This window comes from Quercus lobata, chromosome 6 (genome assembly GCF_001633185.2).
Source record: "Quercus lobata isolate SW786 chromosome 6, ValleyOak3.0 Primary Assembly, whole genome shotgun sequence".
NCBI lineage: Eukaryota > Viridiplantae > Streptophyta > Magnoliopsida > Fagales > Fagaceae > Quercus > Quercus lobata.
This window is the reverse complement of record NC_044909.1, coordinates 42,183,623-42,189,622: the sequence shown is the minus strand read 5'-3', so window position 1 is coordinate 42,189,622 and position 6,000 is coordinate 42,183,623.

Sequence of the window (6,000 nt, the reverse complement as noted above, 5' to 3'; positions counted from 1 at the left end):
TAGTTGATAAATGTGTTGCTAACTTTGTGTCTTATTCTTGTTATTTGTCCCAGGTTAAACCCACTAAAGTTGAGGAAGCTCTTCAGGATGAAAGTTGGGTTGAAGTAATGCATGATGAACTACTTCAGTTTCAGAGGAATGATGTCTGGACTCTAGTACCTAGACCAGAGTGTGAGCACATCATCGGCATAAAGTTGATATTCTGTAATAAGATTGATGAGGAGGGTAATGTGATCCGTAACAAGGCTCGTCTTGTAGCTCAAGGATACTCATAAATGGAAAGAGTAGACTATGATGAGACATTTGCCCTAGTTGTCTGTATAGAGTCCATCAAAATTCTCCTAGCCCTAGCATGTCACTTAAAGTTCAAACTTTACCAAATGGACGTAAAAATTGCTTTCTTGAATGAGTTCCTTAAAGAAGATGTCTATGTGGCTCAACCAAAAGGATTCATTGATCCACACTTTCTGGATCATGTGTTGTACCTCAAGAATGCACTTTATGATTTAAAGCAAGCCCCTAGAGCTTGGTATGATCAGCTCACATAATACTTGGTGTCATATGGGTTCATAAGAGGAAAAGCTGATCAGACTCTCTTCATCAAAAGGGAAGACAGCGAGTTGATAGTTGTTCAAGTCTATGTTGATGATATCATCTTTGGGTTGACTAATCATAGCTTCTCAAAACTCATGCAGGCTGAGTTCGAGATAACATGATAAGAGAGCTGACTCACTTCCTTGGATTGCAGATTCATCAACAAGATTCAAAGATATTCCTATCTCAATCTAAATATGCTAAGAATCTTGTGAAAAAGTTTGGTTTGGAATCTGCTAGTTCTGTCAGAACCCCTATGAGTCCAAATGTCAAACTTACTGTCAACTTGTTAGGTAAAAGTGTAGATTCTTCTTTATATAAAAGTATGATAGGTAGTCTTTTTTACCTTACTGCTAGTAGACCTGACATCAGTTACAGTGTCGGAGTTTGTGCTAGATATCAGGCTAATCCCAAAGAGTTTCATATGATTACTTTGAAAAGAATCATAAAGTATGTCAAAACCACTGCCGACTTTGGTGTGTGGTACAGCAAGGACATAAATGATGTCTTAACTGTGTATTTTGATGCTAATTGGGCTGGGAATGCTGATGATAGAAAGAGTACATCGAGGGTTTTTTTTTATGTGGGTAATAATCTTGTCTCCTGGATGAGCAAAAAGCAGAATTCCATCTCATTATCCACTATAGAAGTTGAGTACATCGCTGCTGGTAGCTGTTGCACTCTACTTCTATGGATGCAAAAACTCCTCCATGATTATGGTATTTGTCAAGAGCATCTTACCATCTACTGTGACAATACCAGTGCCATCAACATCTTTAAGAATTCGGTTCAACATTCTTGAACTAAACACATATAAATTCGACATCACTTTATTAGGGAGCTTGTCGAAGATGATACTCTTACTTTTGAGTTTATTCACATTGATGATTAGAAGATTGATTTGTTTACCAAACTTCTTGATAGCAAATGGTTTGAATTTTTTCGTCAAAATATCAGTGTCATCTCCATGGATTGATCTCTTCCTTTTCTCCTTCGTCCTCATACATTTGCATTTAGTTTTATGCATTGCTTTGTTTTGTTTAACATGTTTTTGTTTGGTTATTTTTTAGTTTTTCTTTGTTTTGTTTTTCATATAAAAATTAAAAAAATTGAAAAATAAAAAAATACAAAAACAGTGTGTATATGTGTACATTGGTACTTGTATACCTCGGATGACCATTGAAACAAAGTTTTCTAAACTTTGTATTTTTTGTAACTTAGATGAGCTTCTCCATGCACAACTAAGTAAGTGAGCTTTGTGGTTCGTGTTTGTGATGAGTAAGATTAAGTGATCTTTTGTACTTAACACTCGTATCACTCTTTCTGACGGGAAAGACTAGAAAATCTTAAGAGAAAGACATAAATAATCATCTCACCATTGTTGCTCGTCAATCATGAAATGACATTTGTATACTTCAGCATAGCAAAAGTGGAATGTCAAATGCTTAACATAATTGGGTATTTCTTTTCTATCTCTTATATGCCTATGCATAGTTTGCTTAAAAGAAAAATATGCAAAGAAAAATAAAAAGGAAAAAGATCAAAATACTTTATATATGATTGCAAGCGTGTATTTTAGGAGATGTGGGAGTTATAAGATGTACTTCTAAGGTGATAGTCCCATTAAACAGTTATGATTATGTGTGAGTTAAAGTGGTTTTCTCATATCTTAAATCGTTATAACATGTAAACACTTATACAATCTTGCGATATTTTTCACACATAACACGTAATATTCTTTACTACTCTTGATACACGTGCAGATACAATGTGATTTGGCCATTATAAGGAATACATGTGTTAATATGTGTTCACTAAACTGTTTTAACTTGTTTTTGAAATATAAAATTGGCTAGACTTGTTTATTGTGTGTGTGTGTTTTGGGATCTTTGTGCTTATCATTTTTGTTGTTGAGAGATGTTTTAGAGAGTTTAAAATGTTGATTGGATCCTTGGTTGAGTTGTATGTTTGATTGCATTCATGTCTGTGTTTTTCTCTTCTTGAAAAACTGTTTTTAAGCAATCTTGACAGTTCCTCGGCACCTCTCGATACCTAGGTTATCTATCAAGCCCTTCAGTTTCTTTTTATCGCAATCTCGATAGCTTCTCGATAGTTGCTCGATAGCTCCTCGATCCATCAAGCTTCTTTTTGCTGTGGACACCTCTGGACACTTGCTCGATAGCTGCATTTGTCGACCTTTTTAAAGCTCGACACCTCTCGATCTGTTGAGAATTACTGAGCTTCTATATATAGGGTCAACACGATACAGATCTCATTTCTCTCGATCTCTCTTGGTTCTTGTTGTCTCTTCACCTCCCTAAACATCTCTCTCTCACTCCAAACTTCATCCTCAAGGATTTTTCGACCTAGATCAAGTTTTTCTTCCCTGGTTGCGTTATGGCACCTAAATGAAAATCTACTCCGTCCTGAAACCCTTTTCGTTTCGGGGCATCCACTTCTTCTGACCCCACTCCCTTTCACTTCTGGTTCTGTGATGAGAAAGCCAAATTGGAATTCTTTGAGAACTTCTCTAGACGAGGCATTCATTTGGAATGCCAAGTCATTTTGTAGGATTTCTCCGACATTGATCTATCCACTATCATCTACAGTAGGGGTTAGGAGTCACTGTGTGATGTCTCAGTTACTTGTCCATCCATGCTAATACAGGAGTTCTACTCCAACATGCACGAATTTGATTATTCAGTACGTCTTTTTATTACTCGCATTCGAGGTACGCGCATTGTGGTCACACCGGATATTGTATCCGATGTGCTCCGTGTCCCGAAGGTAGAGTATCTTGACTACCCCAGTTGTGATCGTCTAAGGACTGTGTCCAAAGATGAACTCATATCTTCATTTTATGAGCGTCCCTCTGATTGGGGTGATTGTCAGTTCACCTCGTGTACAGCTTTTGCTAAAGGCTCTAGGTTTCTTAACATGGTTATGACTTTTAAGCCCCATGCTTGATTTTTGCTTTCTCTTTTAAAGCATCTCACTATAGATTTTCCTTTTCATTTTATTTTTTCCATCATAGATGTATATAGGGATACGACGACCTATGATAAGCTCATTATCCCTTCGGCTATCATGAGGATTTTACGCCATTTTTCTATTCCCTTGCTTGTATCTGACCACTTCCATGTTATGTGTGCCATTGACATTGCTACCGTTAAATGGAGCAAGGCGCAGCTACATTCGAGGCGGTTTGGGTTGGCAGCTCCTCCCACTCCTTCACCTCTATCCACCTCCGCTCCCTCTTCTTCTGCGGGAGGTGTGACTCTTAATGCGATCATGACGCAGTTTCAACGCATGGATGCTTGCCTTGATACACTTACTACTGAGATGTATCAGGTGAACACCCGTGTTGGCCGTATCGCCAGATGATAGGTTCGCCTTGGTGGCTTTATGGAGTCTCCCTCTCCTCCTTTCGAGGCATCCAAGGATGATGATGATGATGAGGATGGAGATGTTAACTCTTCCAATGCTGACGAGATGTCTACTTGATACTCTTATCCTTTGTTACTCATGACAAAAAGGGGAAGTAGTTTTGGTTATGAGAGTAGTCATACACATAGGGAGAGGGTTAGTATAGGAGATTTCTGTTAGGGGGAGTGTGCATACTGAGGGATGTAGTGAGGATTTTTGTATCTTTTTCTTTTCTCTCCATTTCAGATACATTATATCTTGTATATTGGTCTTGTGATCAGTTTGACATACATTGTACTTATATTTAGTTTATATATATTGATGTATGTTCTTTCACTTATCTCTCCATGTGTTGTTTCTTTTCTTTCTTTACACACATGTTTCTTATAAATTGTATGCAATCTTTTATTTCTGTTTCACACTAAGATGTCTTGATGAGTTTTGTTTAAAGTGTTTCAGAAATACAGGTTGTCAATGTCTACTTGTCATAAACTCTCTTCTTGCAAAATTTTTCAAGAGTTTGTATTGGGATAGATTTTATTGTATTCAACAAGTAAATATGAGTTGAGTGATTTATGACTTCTCTCATATCTCATTTGTTTGTTGTGGTTTTATCACGAATTGCCAAATGGGGAGATTGTTAGGACATATATGTTTCAATGTTAGGAACATATGTCACTATTTTATGTAATTGACTAATCCTTTGATAAAACGCACTTTACTTGTAATTGGATAGATCTAGGATGTGTTTAATGCTTTAAGAAATAAGGTTTCAAATTCAAGTGTTAAAGCCATGCAAATCTGTCCAAGAATTAAGTTAGAAAGTGCAGGATTTTATAGTTTGATAGCTAGCTTGATAGCTAGCATTTATCGAGGTTTAAAGAGAGTTATTTCAGTAGGATGTGTTTAATGCTTTAAGAAATAAGGTTTCAAGTTCAAGTGTTAAAGCCATACAAGTCTGTCCAAGAATTAAGTTAGAAAGTGCAAGATTTTATTGTTTGATAGCTACCTCGATAGCTAGCATTTATCGAGGTTTAAAGAGAGTTATTTCAGCCTGAGGCTCGATAGCTGCTTGATAGATAGGGTATTTGTTGAGATTTATGAAGTTCAGAATTTTAGTTTAGATTTTCATCCAATTTGTGAATGTATGTTTGGGTTTTCTTTTCTCACAACCCTAAACATATATAAGAATTATTTTAAGGGTCATAAAAGGTAACACAAGTTGCATAAGAGAAAATTTCACAAGTGTGAAACTGGAAACCTAGTTTGCCATAGTTCTTGAAGAAGCTGTTACGTTTGTGCATCATAGGGTTTTGTGACCAAGTAACTTCATGATCTTCATCGTATGATGAACAGAAGAACTTTGCAGCCAACATCCTTCTCAAGTTGGTGATCAAATTGCGTACTGGGATTCGTGCAATTGGATAGTCACTTACTAGGAGTTGTGCATTAAAATGAGAGATTGTCACTACAGAATAAGTTCAATTGAGTATTTGGGTAAAGGTTCAACTGTAGGTTGGTATAAGGTACTGGGATTCCTTTATTTGTAACCGCTTGTTTTGATAATAATGGATTCTCGGGAGTGATGACCTTAAATTCACCTGGTAGAGTTTTTGCCGTGTAGGTTTCCTCATTCATAAACAAATCATCGTATCAATTTATTTTCCCCTGCATACTTTAGTTAATTGGTGATTTGTTTGTGCTACCACGCGCTTTGCATGTTAATTTGATTAATTAATAAACTTAGCTAATTAATCAATTAATTCATCATAAGGAGTAAATACGTTTTTGGCCTATTATGCAAAAACAAAACTAAAAAAAGGTATATAGTCATGAAATGTAAAGTTTCATTGGCCAACCTTTATCACATACTAAATGGTGTGCAATACAAAAGAAAATAAAAATATTTTTATGTTTTTTATGTTATGACCAAAAATAAAAAAGCACACATTATGCTAAATGACTAAAATGCAAATACAA